Source organism: Ranitomeya variabilis, chromosome 3 (assembly GCF_051348905.1).
Source record: "Ranitomeya variabilis isolate aRanVar5 chromosome 3, aRanVar5.hap1, whole genome shotgun sequence".
In the NCBI taxonomy this organism is placed as follows: domain Eukaryota; kingdom Metazoa; phylum Chordata; class Amphibia; order Anura; family Dendrobatidae; genus Ranitomeya; species Ranitomeya variabilis.
In genome coordinates, this window is record NC_135234.1 from 472297438 (window position 1) to 472317736 (window position 20299).

Sequence of the window (20299 nt, forward strand, 5' to 3'; positions counted from 1 at the left end):
GCAACTTTTGTGCATGTGGCAATTTTTCCGCGTGTGCAAGTTTTGCGTGTGGCGAGTTTTCCATGAGGTGAGTTTTGCACGTGTGGCGAGTTTTGCATGTGGAGAGTTTTGCGTGTGGCGAGTTTTGAGCGGCGACTTTTGTGTTTCAACTTTTATGTGGCGAGGTTGGTGTATGTGTGGTGAAATGTGCGCTGAGGGTGGTATATGTGTTTGAGCACGTGGTAGTGTGTGGCGCATTTTGTGTGTGTCAAGTAAAAAAGGCAGCACACTGCAGCGCTAAGACATGCAAATATGAAACATGAAAACTGAACTGCAATACTGCACTAGAAATATGAAAAATGAGAGCGTTTAGCGCATAAAAATGGCCAATTTTATGTGTACCTGATAGCCCCTTTACGGCATCTCTCGTATATCAGGTCCTACGCTTGCCTACCTCGCTGAGAATAAACGTCTCCATGTGAATGGGTACCTGTGAAAACCTCTTCCTAGACTCATATTCTCTTTCTCTGTGGAGGGGTACTGGACCTGCTGCGATTAAAACACCTGGGCTAGGAGGCGGAGTGCTCAGTCAGAAGGCTAAATAATATATTTGAAAAAACTGACCGTCACATCCATACATAGACTAAGTGTGAACAGGTGCTGAACCTAGAGTAACCAACTCATATATAGTCAAGTAAAAAAGGCAGCACACTGCAGCGCTAAGACATGCAAATATGAAACATGAAAACTGAACTGCAATACTGCACTAGAAATATGAAAAATGAGAGCGTTTAGCGCATAAAAATGGCCAATTTTATGTGTACCTGATAGCCCCTTTACGGCATCTCTCGTATATCAGGTCCTACGCTTGCCTACCTCGCTGAGAATAAACGTCTCCATGTGAATGGGTACCTGTGAAAACCTCTTCCTAGACTCATATTCTCTTTCTCTGTGGAGGGGTACTGGACCTGCTGCGATTAAAACACCTGGGCTAGGAGGCGGAGTGCTCAGTCAGAAGGCTAAATAATATATTTGAAAAAACTGACCGTCACATCCATACATAGACTAAGTGTGAACAGGTGCTGAACCTAGAGTAACCAACTCATATATAGTCAAGTAAAAAAGGCAGCACACTGCAGCGCTAAGACATGCAAATATGAAACATGAAAACTGAACTGCAATACTGCACTAGAAATATGAAAAATGAGAGCGTTTAGCGCATAAAAATGGCCAATTTTATGTGTACCTGATAGCCCTTTTACGGCATCTCTCGTATATCAGGTCCTACGCTTGCCTACCTCGCTGAGAATAAACGTCTCCATGTGAATGGGTACCTGTGAAAACCTCTTCCTAGACTCATATTCTCTTTCTCTGTGGAGGGGTACTGGACCTGCTGCGATTAAAACACCTGGGCTAGGAGGCGGAGTGCTCAGTCAGAAGGCTAAATAATATATTTGAAAAAACTGACCGTCACATCCATACATAGACTAAGTGTGAACAGGTGCTGAACCTAGAGTAACCAACTCATATATAGTCAAGTAAAAAAGGCAGCACACTGCAGCGCTAAGACATGCAAATATGAAACATGAAAACTGAACTGCAATACTGCACTAGAAATATGAAAAATGAGAGCGTTTAGCGCATAAAAATGGCCAATTTTATGTGTACCTGATAGCCCCTTTACGGCATCTCTCGTATATCAGGTCCTACGCTTGCCTACCTCGCTGAGAATAAACGTCTCCATGTGAATGGGTACCTGTGAAAACCTCTTCCTAGACTCATATTCTCTTTCTCTGTGGAGGGGTACTGGACCTGCTGCGATTAAAACACCTGGGCTAGGAGGCGGAGTGCTCAGTCAGAAGGCTAAATAATATATTTGAAAAAACTGACCGTCACATCCATACATAGACTAAGTGTGAACAGGTGCTGAACCTAGAGTAACCAACTCATATATAGTCAAGTAAAAAAGGCAGCACACTGCAGCGCTAAGACATGCAAATATGAAACATGAAAACTGAACTGCAATACTGCACTAGAAATATGAAAAATGAGAGCGTTTAGCGCATAAAAATGGCCAATTTTATGTGTACCTGATAGCCCCTTTACGGCATCTCTCGTATATCAGGTCCTACGCTTGCCTACCTCGCTGAGAATAAACGTCTCCATGTGAATGGGTACCTGTGAAAACCTCTTCCTAGACTCATATTCTCTTTCTCTGTGGAGGGGTACTGGACCTGCTGCGATTAAAACACCTGGGCTAGGAGGCGGAGTGCTCAGTCAGAAGGCTAAATAATATATTTGAAAAAACTGACCGTCACATCCATACATAGACTAAGTGTGAACAGGTGCTGAACCTAGAGTAACCAACTCATATATAGTCAAGTAAAAAAGGCAGCACACTGCAGCGCTAAGACATGCAAATATGAAACATGAAAACTGAACTGCAATACTGCACTAGAAATATGAAAAATGAGAGCGTTTAGCGCATAAAAATGGCCAATTTTATGTGTACCTGATAGCCCCTTTACGGCATCTCTCGTATATCAGGTCCTACGCTTGCCTACCTCGCTGAGAATAAACGTCTCCATGTGAATGGGTACCTGTGAAAACCTCTTCCTAGACTCATATTCTCTTTCTCTGTGGAGGGGTACTGGACCTGCTGCGATTAAAACACCTGGGCTAGGAGGCGGAGTGCTCAGTCAGAAGGCTAAATAATATATTTGAAAAAACTGACCGTCACATCCATACATAGACTAAGTGTGAACAGGTGCTGAACCTAGAGTAACCAACTCATATATAGTCAAGTAAAAAAGGCAGCACACTGCAGCGCTAAGACATGCAAATATGAAACATGAAAACTGAACTGCAATACTGCACTAGAAATATGAAAAATGAGAGCGTTTAGCGCATAAAAATGGCCAATTTTATGTGTACCTGATAGCCCCTTTACGGCATCTCTCGTATATCAGGTCCTACGCTTGCCTACCTCGCTGAGAATAAACGTCTCCATGTGAATGGGTACCTGTGAAAACCTCTTCCTAGACTCATATTCTCTTTCTCTGTGGAGGGGTACTGGACCTGCTGCGATTAAAACACCTGGGCTAGGAGGCGGAGTGCTCAGTCAGAAGGCTAAATAATATATTTGAAAAAACTGACCGTCACATCCATACATAGACTAAGTGTGAACAGGTGCTGAACCTAGAGTAACCAACTCGTATATAGTCAAGTAAAAAAGGCAGCACACTGCAGCGCTAAGACATGCAAATATGAAACATGAAAACTGAACTGCAATACTGCACTAGAAATATGAAAAATGAGAGCGTTTAGCGCATAAAAATGGCCAATTTTATGTGTACCTGATAGCCCCTTTACGGCATCTCTCGTATATCAGGTCCTACGCTTGCCTACCTCGCTGAGAATAAACGTCTCCATGTGAATGGGTACCTGTGAAAACCTCTTCCTAGACTCATATTCTCTTTCTCTGTGGAGGGGTACTGGACCTGCTGCGATTAAAACACCTGGGCTAGGAGGCGGAGTGCTCAGTCAGAAGGCTAAATAATATATTTGAAAAAACTGACCGTCACATCCATACATAGACTAAGTGTGAACAGGTGCTGAACCTAGAGTAACCAACTCGTATATAGTCAAGTAAAAAAGGCAGCACACTGCAGCGCTAAGACATGCAAATATGAAACATGAAAACTGAACTGCAATACTGCACTAGAAATATGAAAAATGAGAGCGTTTAGCGCATAAAAATGGCCAATTTTATGTGTACCTGATAGCCCCTTTACGGCATCTCTCGTATATCAGGTCCTACGCTTGCCTACCTCGCTGAGAATAAACGTCTCCATGTGAATGGGTACCTGTGAAAACCTCTTCCTAGACTCATATTCTCTTTCTCTGTGGAGGGGTACTGGACCTGCTGCGATTAAAACACCTGGGCTAGGAGGCGGAGTGCTCAGTCAGAAGGCTAAATAATATATTTGAAAAAACTGACCGTCACATCCATACATAGACTAAGTGTGAACAGGTGCTGAACCTAGAGTAACCAACTCGTATATAGTCAAGTAAAAAAGGCAGCACACTGCAGCGCTAAGACATGCAAATATGAAACATGAAAACTGAACTGCAATACTGCACTAGAAATATGAAAAATGAGAGCGTTTAGCGCATAAAAATGGCCAATTTTATGTGTACCTGATAGCCCCTTTACGGCATCTCTCGTATATCAGGTCCTACGCTTGCCTACCTCGCTGAGAATAAACGTCTCCATGTGAATGGGTACCTGTGAAAACCTCTTCCTAGACTCATATTCTCTTTCTCTGTGGAGGGGTACTGGACCTGCTGCGATTAAAACACCTGGGCTAGGAGGCGGAGTGCTCAGTCAGAAGGCTAAATAATATATTTGAAAAAACTGACCGTCACATCCATACATAGACTAAGTGTGAACAGGTGCTGAACCTAGAGTAACCAACTCGTATATAGTCAAGTAAAAAAGGCAGCACACTGCAGCGCTAAGACATGCAAATATGAAACATGAAAACTGAACTGCAATACTGCACTAGAAATATGAAAAATGAGAGCGTTTAGCGCATAAAAATGGCCAATTTTATGTGTACCTGATAGCCCCTTTACGGCATCTCTCGTATATCAGGTCCTACGCTTGCCTACCTCGCTGAGAATAAACGTCTCCATGTGAATGGGTACCTGTGAAAACCTCTTCCTAGACTCATATTCTCTTTCTCTGTGGAGGGGTACTGGACCTGCTGCGATTAAAACACCTGGGCTAGGAGGCGGAGTGCTCAGTCAGAAGGCTAAATAATATATTTGAAAAAACTGACCGTCACATCCATACATAGACTAAGTGTGAACAGGTGCTGAACCTAGAGTAACCAACTCGTATATAGTCAAGTAAAAAAGGCAGCACACTGCAGCGCTAAGACATGCAAATATGAAACATGAAAACTGAACTGCAATACTGCACTAGAAATATGAAAAATGAGAGCGTTTAGCGCATAAAAATGGCCAATTTTATGTGTACCTGATAGCCCCTTTACGGCATCTCTCGTATATCAGGTCCTACGCTTGCCTACCTCGCTGAGAATAAACGTCTCCATGTGAATGGGTACCTGTGAAAACCTCTTCCTAGACTCATATTCTCTTTCTCTGTGGAGGGGTACTGGACCTGCTGCGATTAAAACACCTGGGCTAGGAGGCGGAGTGCTCAGTCAGAAGGCTAAATAATATATTTGAAAAAACTGACCGTCACATCCATACATAGACTAAGTGTGAACAGGTGCTGAACCTAGAGTAACCAACTCATATATAGTCAAGTAAAAAAGGCAGCACACTGCAGCGCTAAGACATGCAAACATGAAACATGAAAACTGAACTGCAATACTGCACTAGAAATATGAAAAATGAGAGCGTTTAGCGCATAAAAATGGCCAATTTTATGTGTACCTGATAGCCCCTTTACGGCATCTCTCGTATATCAGGTCCTACGCTTGCCTACCTCGCTGAGAATAAACGTCTCCATGTGAATGGGTACCTGTGAAAACCTCTTCCTAGACTCATATTCTCTTTCTCTGTGGAGGGGTACTGGACCTGCTGCGATTAAAACACCTGGGCTAGGAGGCGGAGTGCTCAGTCAGAAGGCTAAATAATATATTTGAAAAAACTGACCGTCACATCCATACATAGACTAAGTGTGAACAGGTGCTGAACCTAGAGTAACCAACTCGTATATAGTCAAGTAAAAAAGGCAGCACACTGCAGCGCTAAGACATGCAAATATGAAACATGAAAACTGAACTGCAATACTGCACTAGAAATATGAAAAATGAGAGCGTTTAGCGCATAAAAATGGCCAATTTTATGTGTACCTGATAGCCCCTTTACGGCATCTCTCGTATATCAGGTCCTACGCTTGCCTACCTCGCTGAGAATAAACGTCTCCATGTGAATGGGTACCTGTGAAAACCTCTTCCTAGACTCATATTCTCTTTCTCTGTGGAGGGGTACTGGACCTGCTGCGATTAAAACACCTGGGCTAGGAGGCGGAGTGCTCAGTCAGAAGGCTAAATAATATATTTGAAAAAACTGACCGTCACATCCATACATAGACTAAGTGTGAACAGGTGCTGAACCTAGAGTAACCAACTCGTATATAGTCAAGTAAAAAAGGCAGCACACTGCAGCGCTAAGACATGCAAATATGAAACATGAAAACTGAACTGCAATACTGCACTAGAAATATGAAAAATGAGAGCGTTTAGCGCATAAAAATGGCCAATTTTATGTGTACCTGATAGCCCCTTTACGGCATCTCTCGTATATCAGGTCCTACGCTTGCCTACCTCGCTGAGAATAAACGTCTCCATGTGAATGGGTACCTGTGAAAACCTCTTCCTAGACTCATATTCTCTTTCTCTGTGGAGGGGTACTGGACCTGCTGCGATTAAAACACCTGGGCTAGGAGGCGGAGTGCTCAGTCAGAAGGCTAAATAATATATTTGAAAAAACTGACCGTCACATCCATACATAGACTAAGTGTGAACAGGTGCTGAACCTAGAGTAACCAACTCGTATATAGTCAAGTAAAAAAGGCAGCACACTGCAGCGCTAAGACATGCAAATATGAAACATGAAAACTGAACTGCAATACTGCACTAGAAATATGAAAAATGAGAGCGTTTAGCGCATAAAAATGGCCAATTTTATGTGTACCTGATAGCCCCTTTACGGCATCTCTCGTATATCAGGTCCTACGCTTGCCTACCTCGCTGAGAATAAACGTCTCCATGTGAATGGGTACCTGTGAAAACCTCTTCCTAGACTCATATTCTCTTTCTCTGTGGAGGGGTACTGGACCTGCTGCGATTAAAACACCTGGGCTAGGAGGCGGAGTGCTCAGTCAGAAGGCTAAATAATATATTTGAAAAAACTGACCGTCACATCCATACATAGACTAAGTGTGAACAGGTGCTGAACCTAGAGTAACCAACTCGTATATAGTCAAGTAAAAAAGGCAGCACACTGCAGCGCTAAGACATGCAAATATGAAACATGAAAACTGAACTGCAATACTGCACTAGAAATATGAAAAATGAGAGCGTTTAGCGCATAAAAATGGCCAATTTTATGTGTACCTGATAGCCCCTTTACGGCATCTCTCGTATATCAGGTCCTACGCTTGCCTACCTCGCTGAGAATAAACGTCTCCATGTGAATGGGTACCTGTGAAAACCTCTTCCTAGACTCATATTCTCTTTCTCTGTGGAGGGGTACTGGACCTGCTGCGATTAAAACACCTGGGCTAGGAGGCGGAGTGCTCAGTCAGAAGGCTAAATAATATATTTGAAAAAACTGACCGTCACATCCATACATAGACTAAGTGTGAACAGGTGCTGAACCTAGAGTAACCAACTCGTATATAGTCAAGTAAAAAAGGCAGCACACTGCAGCGCTAAGACATGCAAATATGAAACATGAAAACTGAACTGCAATACTGCACTAGAAATATGAAAAATGAGAGCGTTTAGCGCATAAAAATGGCCAATTTTATGTGTACCTGATAGCCCCTTTACGGCATCTCTCGTATATCAGGTCCTACGCTTGCCTACCTCGCTGAGAATAAACGTCTCCATGTGAATGGGTACCTGTGAAAACCTCTTCCTAGACTCATATTCTCTTTCTCTGTGGAGGGGTACTGGACCTGCTGCGATTAAAACACCTGGGCTAGGAGGCGGAGTGCTCAGTCAGAAGGCTAAATAATATATTTGAAAAAACTGACCGTCACATCCATACATAGACTAAGTGTGAACAGGTGCTGAACCTAGAGTAACCAACTCGTATATAGTCAAGTAAAAAAGGCAGCACACTGCAGCGCTAAGACATGCAAATATGAAACATGAAAACTGAACTGCAATACTGCACTAGAAATATGAAAAATGAGAGCGTTTAGCGCATAAAAATGGCCAATTTTATGTGTACCTGATAGCCCCTTTACGGCATCTCTCGTATATCAGGTCCTACGCTTGCCTACCTCGCTGAGAATAAACGTCTCCATGTGAATGGGTACCTGTGAAAACCTCTTCCTAGACTCATATTCTCTTTCTCTGTGGAGGGGTACTGGACCTGCTGCGATTAAAACACCTGGGCTAGGAGGCGGAGTGCTCAGTCAGAAGGCTAAATAATATATTTGAAAAAACTGACCGTCACATCCATACATAGACTAAGTGTGAACAGGTGCTGAACCTAGAGTAACCAACTCGTATATAGTCAAGTAAAAAAGGCAGCACACTGCAGCGCTAAGACATGCAAATATGAAACATGAAAACTGAACTGCAATACTGCACTAGAAATATGAAAAATGAGAGCGTTTAGCGCATAAAAATGGCCAATTTTATGTGTACCTGATAGCCCCTTTACGGCATCTCTCGTATATCAGGTCCTACGCTTGCCTACCTCGCTGAGAATAAACGTCTCCATGTGAATGGGTACCTGTGAAAACCTCTTCCTAGACTCATATTCTCTTTCTCTGTGGAGGGGTACTGGACCTGCTGCGATTAAAACACCTGGGCTAGGAGGCGGAGTGCTCAGTCAGAAGGCTAAATAATATATTTGAAAAAACTGACCGTCACATCCATACATAGACTAAGTGTGAACAGGTGCTGAACCTAGAGTAACCAACTCATATATAGTCAAGTAAAAAAGGCAGCACACTGCAGCGCTAAGACATGCAAACATGAAACATGAAAACTGAACTGCAATACTGCACTAGAAATATGAAAAATGAGAGCGTTTAGCGCATAAAAATGGCCAATTTTATGTGTACCTGATAGCCCCTTTACGGCATCTCTCGTATATCAGGTCCTACGCTTGCCTACCTCGCTGAGAATAAACGTCTCCATGTGAATGGGTACCTGTGAAAACCTCTTCCTAGACTCATATTCTCTTTCTCTGTGGAGGGGTACTGGACCTGCTGCGATTAAAACACCTGGGCTAGGAGGCGGTATTGCAGTTCAGTTTTCATGTTTCATATTTGCATGTCTTAGCGCTGCAGTGTGCTGCCTTTTTTACTTGACTATATATGAGTTGGTTACTCTAGGTTCAGCACCTGTTCACACTTAGTCTATGTATGGATGTGACGGTCAGTTTTTTCAAATATATTATTTAGCCTTCTGACTGAGCACTCCGCCTCCTAGCCCAGGTGTTTTAATCGCAGCAGGTCCAGTACCCCTCCACAGAGAAAGAGAATATGAGTCTAGGAAGAGGTTTTCACAGGTACCCATTCACATGGAGACGTTTATTCTCAGCGAGGTAGGCAAGCGTAGGACCTGATATACGAGAGATGCCGTAAAGGGGCTATCAGGTACACATAAAATTGGCCATTTTTATGCGCTAAACGCTCTCATTTTTCATATTTCTAGTGCAGTATTGCAGTTCAGTTTTCATGTTTCATATTTGCATGTCTTAGCGCTGCAGTGTGCTGCCTTTTTTACTTGACTATATATGAGTTGGTTACTCTAGGTTCAGCACCTGTTCACACTTAGTCTATGTATGGATGTGACGGTCAGTTTTTTCAAATATATTATTTAGCCTTCTGACTGAGCACTCCGCCTCCTAGCCCAGGTGTTTTAATCGCAGCAGGTCCAGTACCCCTCCACAGAGAAAGAGAATATGAGTCTAGGAAGAGGTTTTCACAGGTACCCATTCACATGGAGACGTTTATTCTCAGCGAGGTAGGCAAGCGTAGGACCTGATATACGAGAGATGCCGTAAAGGGGCTATCAGGTACACATAAAATTGGCCATTTTTATGCGCTAAACGCTCTCATTTTTCATATTTCTAGTGCAGTATTGCAGTTCAGTTTTCATGTTTCATATTTGCATGTCTTAGCGCTGCAGTGTGCTGCCTTTTTTACTTGACTATATATGAGTTGGTTACTCTAGGTTCAGCACCTGTTCACACTTAGTCTATGTATGGATGTGACGGTCAGTTTTTTCAAATATATTATTTAGCCTTCTGACTGAGCACTCCGCCTCCTAGCCCAGGTGTTTTAATCGCAGCAGGTCCAGTACCCCTCCACAGAGAAAGAGAATATGAGTCTAGGAAGAGGTTTTCACAGGTACCCATTCACATGGAGACGTTTATTCTCAGCGAGGTAGGCAAGCGTAGGACCTGATATACGAGAGATGCCGTAAAGGGGCTATCAGGTACACATAAAATTGGCCATTTTTATGCGCTAAACGCTCTCATTTTTCATATTTCTAGTGCAGTATTGCAGTTCAGTTTTCATGTTTCATATTTGCATGTCTTAGCGCTGCAGTGTGCTGCCTTTTTTACTTGACTATATATGAGTTGGTTACTCTAGGTTCAGCACCTGTTCACACTTAGTCTATGTATGGATGTGACGGTCAGTTTTTTCAAATATATTATTTAGCCTTCTGACTGAGCACTCCGCCTCCTAGCCCAGGTGTTTTAATCGCAGCAGGTCCAGTACCCCTCCACAGAGAAAGAGAATATGAGTCTAGGAAGAGGTTTTCACAGGTACCCATTCACATGGAGACGTTTATTCTCAGCGAGGTAGGCAAGCGTAGGACCTGATATACGAGAGATGCCGTAAAGGGGCTATCAGGTACACATAAAATTGGCCATTTTTATGCGCTAAACGCTCTCATTTTTCATATTTCTAGTGCAGTATTGCAGTTCAGTTTTCATGTTTCATATTTGCATGTCTTAGCGCTGCAGTGTGCTGCCTTTTTTACTTGACTATATATGAGTTGGTTACTCTAGGTTCAGCACCTGTTCACACTTAGTCTATGTATGGATGTGACGGTCAGTTTTTTCAAATATATTATTTAGCCTTCTGACTGAGCACTCCGCCTCCTAGCCCAGGTGTTTTAATCGCAGCAGGTCCAGTACCCCTCCACAGAGAAAGAGAATATGAGTCTAGGAAGAGGTTTTCACAGGTACCCATTCACATGGAGACGTTTATTCTCAGCGAGGTAGGCAAGCGTAGGACCTGATATACGAGAGATGCCGTAAAGGGGCTATCAGGTACACATAAAATTGGCCATTTTTATGCGCTAAACGCTCTCATTTTTCATATTTCTAGTGCAGTATTGCAGTTCAGTTTTCATGTTTCATATTTGCATGTCTTAGCGCTGCAGTGTGCTGCCTTTTTTACTTGACTATATATGAGTTGGTTACTCTAGGTTCAGCACCTGTTCACACTTAGTCTATGTATGGATGTGACGGTCAGTTTTTTCAAATATATTATTTAGCCTTCTGACTGAGCACTCCGCCTCCTAGCCCAGGTGTTTTAATCGCAGCAGGTCCAGTACCCCTCCACAGAGAAAGAGAATATGAGTCTAGGAAGAGGTTTTCACAGGTACCCATTCACATGGAGACGTTTATTCTCAGCGAGGTAGGCAAGCGTAGGACCTGATATACGAGAGATGCCGTAAAGGGGCTATCAGGTACACATAAAATTGGCCATTTTTATGCGCTAAACGCTCTCATTTTTCATATTTCTAGTGCAGTATTGCAGTTCAGTTTTCATGTTTCATATTTGCATGTCTTAGCGCTGCAGTGTGCTGCCTTTTTTACTTGACTATATATGAGTTGGTTACTCTAGGTTCAGCACCTGTTCACACTTAGTCTATGTATGGATGTGACGGTCAGTTTTTTCAAATATATTATTTAGCCTTCTGACTGAGCACTCCGCCTCCTAGCCCAGGTGTTTTAATCGCAGCAGGTCCAGTACCCCTCCACAGAGAAAGAGAATATGAGTCTAGGAAGAGGTTTTCACAGGTACCCATTCACATGGAGACGTTTATTCTCAGCGAGGTAGGCAAGCGTAGGACCTGATATACGAGAGATGCCGTAAAGGGGCTATCAGGTACACATAAAATTGGCCATTTTTATGCGCTAAACGCTCTCATTTTTCATATTTCTAGTGCAGTATTGCAGTTCAGTTTTCATGTTTCATATTTGCATGTCTTAGCGCTGCAGTGTGCTGCCTTTTTTACTTGACTATATATGAGTTGGTTACTCTAGGTTCAGCACCTGTTCACACTTAGTCTATGTATGGATGTGACGGTCAGTTTTTTCAAATATATTATTTAGCCTTCTGACTGAGCACTCCGCCTCCTAGCCCAGGTGTTTTAATCGCAGCAGGTCCAGTACCCCTCCACAGAGAAAGAGAATATGAGTCTAGGAAGAGGTTTTCACAGGTACCCATTCACATGGAGACGTTTATTCTCAGCGAGGTAGGCAAGCGTAGGACCTGATATACGAGAGATGCCGTAAAGGGGCTATCAGGTACACATAAAATTGGCCATTTTTATGCGCTAAACGCTCTCATTTTTCATATTTCTAGTGCAGTATTGCAGTTCAGTTTTCATGTTTCATATTTGCATGTCTTAGCGCTGCAGTGTGCTGCCTTTTTTACTTGACTATATATGAGTTGGTTACTCTAGGTTCAGCACCTGTTCACACTTAGTCTATGTATGGATGTGACGGTCAGTTTTTTCAAATGCATTTTGTGTGTGTGTTCATATCCCCGTGGTGGTGTGGTGATTATCCCATGTCGGGGCCCCACCTTAGCAACTGTACAGTATATACTCTTTGGCGCCATCACTCTCATTCTTTAAGTCCCCCTTGTTTACATCTGGCAGCTGTTAATTTGCCTCCAACACTTTTCCTTTCATTTTTTCCCCATTATGTAGAAAGGGGCAAAATTGTTTGGTGAATTGGAAAGCGCGGGGTTAAAATTTCACCTCACAACATAGCTTTGACGCTCTCAGGGTCCAGACGTGTGACTGTGCAAAATTTTGTGCCTGTAGCTGCAACGCCTCCAACACTTTTCTTTTCACTTTTTCCCCATTATGTAGATAGGGGCAAAATTGTTTGGTGAATTGGAAAGCGCGGGGTTAAAATTTCACCTCACAACATAGCCTATGACGCTCTCGGGGTCCAGACGTGTGACTGTGCAAAATTTTGTGCCTGTAGCTGCGACGGTTCAGATGCCAATCCCGGACATACATACACACATTCAGCTTTATATATTAGATGTATATATATATTATATAAAATTGATAGAAGAAAAGCCGGCAATTCCTGTGTGTGTACAGTAAAATCACACTGACAACTTAGAATAGATTAGATAGAGAATATATATATATATATATATATATATATATATATATATATAAAATTATTTATTATTATAGCGCCAATTATTCCATGGTGCTTTACATGTGAGGAGGGGTATACATAATAAAACAGGTACAATAATCTTGAACAATACCAGTCACAACTGGTACAGGAGGAGAGAGGACCCTGCCCGCTAGGGCTCACAATCTACAAGGGATGGGTGAGGATACAGTAGGTGAGGCTAGAGCAGGTCGTGCAGTGGTTTGGTCGATCAGTGGTTACTGCAGATTGTTGGCTTGCCGAAAGAGGTAGGTCTTCAGGTTCTTTTTGAAGGTTTCGATGGTAGGTGAGAGTCTGATATGTTGTGGTAGAGAGTTCCAGAGTAGGGGTGATGCGCGAGAGATATCTTGTATGCGATTGTGGGAAGAGGAGATAAGAGGGGAGTAGAGAAAAAGATCTTGTGAGGATCGGAGGTTGCGTGCAGGAAAGTACCTGGAGACGAGGTCACAGATGTATGGAGGAGACAGGTTGTGGATGGCTTTGTATGTCATGGTTAGGCTTTTGTACTGGAGTCTCTGGGTAATGGGGAGCCAGTGAAGGGATTGACAGAGGGGAGAGACCGGGGGATAGGTGGATTAGTCGGGCAGCTGAGTTTAGAATAGATTGGAGGGGTGCGAGAGTGATAGAGGGGAGGCCACAGAGCAGGAGGTTATAGTAGTCGAGGCAAGAGATGATGAGGGCATGGACTAGGGTTTTTGCAGATTCTTGGTTTAGGAATGTATGGTTCTGTGAAATATTTTTGAGTTGAAGGCAGCAGGAAGTAGAAAGGGCTTGGATATGCGGTTTGAAGGAGAGATCAGTGTCAAGGATTACCCCGAGACATCGAGCTTGTGGGACTGGGGAGAGTGGGCAGCCGTTTACTGTAATGGATAGGTTCGTTGGGGGGGTCACGTGAGATGGGGTAAAGACGACGAATTCTGTTTTGTCCACCCATGTTAAGTTTTAGAAATCTAGCTGAGAAGAAGGATGAAATAACGGATAGACATTGAGGGATTCTGGTTAGTAGGGTGGTGATATCTGGTCCAGAGATGTAGATCTGTGTGTCATCAGCATAGAGATTATACTGAAAACAGTGAGATTCTATGAGCTGTCCCAGGCCAAAAGTGTAAATGGAGAAGATCAGGGGCCCTAGAACTGAACCTTGCGGGACTCTGACAGATAGGAGGTGAGGAGGTGGTGTGTGAGTGGGAGATGCTGAATGTCCGGTCAGTTAAGTATGACGAGCTCCAGGATAGGGCCAAGTCTGTGATGCCAAGGGATGAGAGGGTCTGCAGCAACAGGTAATGGTCCACTGTGTCAAAGGCAGAGGACAGGTCCAGGAGGAGCAGGATAGAGTAGTGTCGCTTGCTCTTGGCGGTTAATAGGTCATTGGTGACCTTAGAGCAGTTTCAGTGGAGTGGTGTGACCGGAAGCCTGATTGTAAGTGGTTGAAGAGGGAGCAGGAAGATAGATGGGATGACAGTTCAAGATGGACATGTTGTTCTAGTAGTTTTGAGGCGTAGGGGAGAAGTAATATAGGGCGATAGCTCAATACAGAGGATGGGTCAAGAGAGGGCTTTTTGAGGATAGGTGTAATTGAGGCATGTTTAAAGCTTGAGGGGAAAACACCAGTTGTTAGTGATAGGTTTAAGAGATGGGTTAGGGTTGGGATGAAGACTGTGGCGAGGTTTGGGATGAAGTGGGATGGGATAGGGTCAAGTGCACAGGTGGTGAGATGCGATCTTAAGAGTAGAGTGGAGAGTCGATCTGTAATGGAGCAGTTGGTTTTGGAGGTGGCGGGCTGGGTAGTTGGGAGGAAGGACTCTGGGGGTTGTCGACTAAAACTGTCTCTGATGTTCTCAATCTTCTGCTTGAAAAATGAGGCAAAGTCTTCAGCTGAGATGAGTGGGGAGGGAGGAGGTGCTGGGGGACAGAGGAGAGAGTTGAAGGTGTTGAATAACTGTTTAGGGTTGTGAGACAGGGAGGATAAGAGAGATGAGAAGTAGGTTTGTTTTGCTGTGGCGAGGGTGGTCTTGAAAGTAGTGAGGGACTGTTTGAATGCGATGAAGTGCTCGTTGGAGTGGGATCTCCGCTCAGCAGCCCTGGAAGCTTGCCTCAGTTCTTTGGTCAGGCTGGTGTGCCAGGGCTGTCTGTTGATTTTGCGAGCTTTGGTATGCGTGAGAGGGGCAAGAGATTCCAAAGATACAGCTATTGTGGTGTTATATAGAGTGGCAGCGGCATCCGCATTGTGTAGGGAACTTATGTCTGTGAGAGGGAGGAGGGATTCAGAGAGTGAGTGTAGATCAAAGTGTTTAAGATTTCTGCGAGGGTGTGAAAGTTTGTGGGGTGGGGATTGTAGACAAGGAGTGGAAAGGGAAGAGAATGTGAGTAGATTGTGGTCAGAAAGAGGAAGAGGTGAGTTAGATATATATAATGCACAGAAAGATAGAAGATTTGCCGGTAATTCGTCTGTCGGCTTCTGTAAAATCACTGCAGGAGCCGACAGGATAGAAAAGATAGATTACACACAGTAAAGACAAAATATGTACCTATATAGATGTCAGTGAGAAATGCAATTAGTACAGTGTGTGTGTGTGTGTGTGTGCAAATTACTATACATGTATTTAATTAATGAAAGATTATTTTTTGGAAAAAAAATGGCGTGGGCTACCGCGCAATTTTCAAAACCAGCAAAGGGAAAGCCAGCATCAGGGGGCAGATGTTTTATAGCCTGGGAAAGGGGGTAATCTATGGAGTATTGTCAAGAGGAAGATGAGAGACACCAGACCCAACAATGCAGACGAGCTGAAGGCTGCTATCAAAGCAACCTGGGCTTCCATAACACCTCAGCAGTGCCACAGGCTGATCGCCTACATGCCACGCAGTATTGATGCAGTAATTGATTCAAAAGGAGCCCTGACCAAGTATTGAGTGCATTCACTGAACATACATTTCAGTAGGCCAACATTTCAGATTTTAAAATCATTTCTCAAGCTGGTGTTATAAAGTATTCTAATTTACTGAGATAATGACTTTTGGGTTTTCATTGGCTGTAAGCCATAATCATCAACATTAACAGAAATAAACACTTGAAATAGATCACTCTGTTTGTAATGACTCTATATAATATATGAGTTTCACTTTTTGTTTTGAAGAACTGAAATAAATTAATGTTATGATGATATTCTAATTTTGTGTAAAGCGCATGTATATATCTGCCAGCAGTCTACTTGTCTGCGGCTGTGCTGGGTACTGCAGCGTTGTCCCATACAGTTCAGTGGGACAGTGTCACACAGAGTGCAGATAGAAGAAACAATTCATGGCTTATTTGACATCCACATGTTGTTTATGTGAAAGTTGTACTGTAGCACTGTAGCTTTGTTTCTCTGGGGTCCTGGGTTCAAATCTCACTAAAACATCTGCAAGGAGTTTGTATGCGCTCCTCGTGTTTGTATTGGTTTTCACCGGGTACTCCAGTTTCCTGCTACACACCAAAGACATACTGATAGGGAATTTAGATTGTGAGCCCCAATGGGGACAGCACTGCTGATGTCTGTAAACTGCTGTGGAATATGATGGCGCTGTATAAGAGAGTAAAATAAAAATAAAGGCAAATTTGGCTATACCTTTGGGGCAACCTGTGCAGTCACAGAGGGGTCCAAGAAGTAAGGAGGCCACTACCACCTCCAAAGCAGGTGGAACTGTGCATTATGATGTTGTAAGGCAAAGGGCCTATTTAATGTTCTTGTACAGGGGGCCTCTTCTGTCTGTGTCTGCCCCTAGATAAAGCTGTATGTATATTAAACTAAGTATTTAATTTTCATACTTCCTTTATTTTTTAAAATAAAACTATAAACCCTACCTATGGCCTTTACCTTTTACCAAGTGATATGCACGATACACCATGGGAATCTTATTGTTATTCATGACCCTATACATTACAGAAAGCAAGAATAGACACTGCACTTATCCCAGCAGTCAGCGCTAATTGTGTAACAATTTCCCGGCATTTCGGGTGTTTATGGCTTAAAATTCTACAACTTGCTTAAAACACATCCATTAGTTTTTACACTAAAACTCCTCTAAACCTCAGCAATGAATACAAATTGCCCGAGCCTGCTGTGTATGGAATAACAGTGAAATGTTAGCAGGCTTTCCAATATTTACATCACACATTCATTTGTTTCTTTATTATTTAGCTGTGTTCATACAGCATCTAACCATCACAATTTGTTTTCCATCTTTAATGCTATGAAGATGTACCTCCAAGTGTAGAGACTTGACATAAGTTGTCCTTGGTGGAAGTCCAAATTCGAAGACCTTCACCAGTCGCTATTACCAGCTCCTCAGACTTTATCAGATGAGCATTTTCACTTCTCGTAAGTCTCTTGGTTTTACTTAAGAGAAAGAGGAAAGGTTATTATAATCCATTAATGTATTAATCATTCAGAATACTAAAAGAATTCCAACACTAGATATGTTTTAGGCTGACTTTTTCTCCTTGTAAAACATCTCCTAGTCAGCGAAAGCATCTTGGTGATCTTCTGCCAGCCCTGATTGCCGTTTAAAGCCTCCATCATGTAACATAATGTAACATTTGGCCAGGCTGAGGAGTGTAATGAAACTTTACTCTGCTTTATTTCAGGTGTGTGGGGGCAATCTGAAGTATGGTTCATCAAATTTAATGAGAATAGTACAAGGAAGGTAGAAGCCAATGAATTTCATTACTGACCCCATAAAACTTCAGCTTTAGGAAATCGATTAGAGTATGTTTTTGACAGACTTCAACTATGTGCCATCACCTTTCAGACACAACTGTGCTATAACCATTCATTACCTTGACACAACGCAAACTATGATAAGATGAATAGAGGAGAATAAGAACTTGTATAATGGTAGATTTTAATAATTACTACCATGGAGATGACCTTGAAACTCTCATGAAATGTACACAAGTATGTAAAGAAAATGCCATGTAAAAGAGAATCTGGCAGTAGAATCAACCTTTAAAAATTGCTTATATGAACATATAGGTCATAAGAAGCTGAATAAAATGATTCCTTGATATCTGTGATCTGATGTCTTATTCCAAAGAAATATTTTTTTTCTTAATATGTAAATTGATCTATGGGCTAGACACAGATCTCCCTTAGAATCTGCCTCCTTAGGCTATTTTAAATGAAGGGGGAAGTTACCAGTGTGAGACATGTAGATCAGGAGAGCAAACTGTCAGTCACTACATGTCTCACACTGGTAATTCTCCCTTTCATTTAAAATAAGCTACGGAGCAGTGGCATATCTAGGGGGCAGCTGGGGCATGTGCCCCGGGCGCAGCTGGCAGGGGAGCGCAGTCGGGCCACCTAATGCGGCGGTCCGCAGTGTCTCCCCTGACAGCTGCATTCTGCCGCCCCCCGGACTGGGAGTCAGCTGTTCTCTGTGCCGACTGTCAAGCTGACAGTCGGCACAGAGAAGCTGCAGCGTGCCGGCTCCCAGTATTCAATTGTACTCGTATCTTAGACACGAGTACAATTGAAGATCTGACTGCAGGGCAGCGTCTAAACTGGAGTTGATTTCTTGAGGGGGAGGAGTCGATTGCAGGAAGCTGCTGGTGGAGAAGAGAAGCCGGAAATGAGGAGCTGCAGCATGGAGCCGTGCGAAGAGAGGACCGAGGGGCTGCAGCATGGAGCCATGTGAGGAGAAGAGCTGCACCATGGTGGACCCAGGGTACAAAGGAATGAGGATGCAGAACTTGGTGTGAGGCTCTCAGGATGTAATTTGGAAAGGGGCTGATGGGACGCTGTGTGGGGAATGGGGAGATGATGAGGAGCTGTGTGGGGAATGGGGAGATGATGAGGAGCTGTGTGGGGAATGGGGGCTGATGAGACGCTGTGTGGGGAATGGGGGATGATGAGGAGCTGTGTGGGGAATAGGGGAATGATGAGCAGCTGTGTGGGGAATAGGGGAATGATGAAGAGCTGTCTGGGGAATGGGGGCTGATGAGACACTGTGTGGGGAATGGGGGCTGATGAGATGCTGTGTGGGGAATGGGGGCTGATGAGACGCTGTGTGGGGAATGGGGAGATGATGAGACCCTGTGTGGGGAATAGGGGGATGATGAGGAGCTGTGTGGGGAATAGGGTGATGATGAGGAGCTGTGTGGGGAGTAGGGGGATGATGAGACGCTGTGTGGGGAATAGGGGGATGATGAGACGCTGTGTGGGAAATAGGGGGATGATGAGACGCTGTGTGGGGAATATGGGGATGATGAGGAGCTGTGTGGGGAATAGGGGGATGATGAGACGCTGTGTGGGGAATCGGGGGATGATGAGATGCTGTGTGGGGAATGGGGGGATGATGGGATGATGAGATGCTGTGTGTGGAATGGGGGGAATGATGAGGAGCTGTGTGGGGAATGGGGGGATTTATTGTGTGAGGAGATGGGGGGATTTAAGGACACAATGAAGAGCAAAGGGGGAGACGGGGGCATATATGAGGAAACAGTACAGGGGAATGGGTTGGCATGTATGAGGAAACAGTATTGGGGATGAGGGCATGTATGAGGAAACATGTATGCGGGTGACTGCAGACTTCTGAATTCTCACAGTGCGCACTACATGCTGTCAGGATTCTCTTGTGCTGGCGATTTACATCTATGCGGTCACATGCTGACTAGACATGTGTGGCCTCACTCAATGAAAATGAACTGAGCGAGGTCAGACACGTCTAGTCGGAATGTGGTCAGAAGTATACAAATCACATACTTGTGCTGACATGACTGTCCACAGGCAAGGGAGAATCCTAAAAATGTGCAGCACATTAGTTGTGAGAATTCAGAAGCCTGCGATGTGAGGATTCAGTTCCTGGATTTCCGAGTAATAAGACATCGGATCGCAGATATCAAGGTATTATTTTAATCAGCCGGCTATGTACTACATGCCCATATATATGGCTAAGGAGGATTGATCCTACTGACAGATTACCTTTAATAAAAAAAAATTGATTATAGAGATCACAATTGGCTGAGACATAGGCCCCGATTCATCAAGGTGTCTTTACCCGAATACTGGCATGCTACACTTTCACATGTTGCAAAATTTTTGCACAACAGAAACTT

The 20299-nt window shown here is 43.6% G+C and overlaps 1 protein-coding gene across 3 annotated transcripts in view; it reads left to right on the forward strand.

The window, feature by feature from the left end:
* The window catches only part of LOC143818325 (uncharacterized), a 112109-nt gene that overhangs the window by 9771 nt on the left and 82039 nt on the right, over nucleotides 1–20299 (forward strand). The window contains exon 3 of one of the 3 annotated variants that reach the window (XM_077299673.1): nucleotides 17831–17951. The exons of 1 other annotated variant lie outside the window; for it this stretch is intronic. The gene's annotated coding sequence lies outside the window, so the exon portion shown is untranslated. Of the gene's footprint in view, nucleotides 1–12182; nucleotides 12225–17830; nucleotides 17952–20299 lie in introns of those variants that run through there. One more of the 3 variants, XM_077299674.1, reaches the window with a different exon arrangement.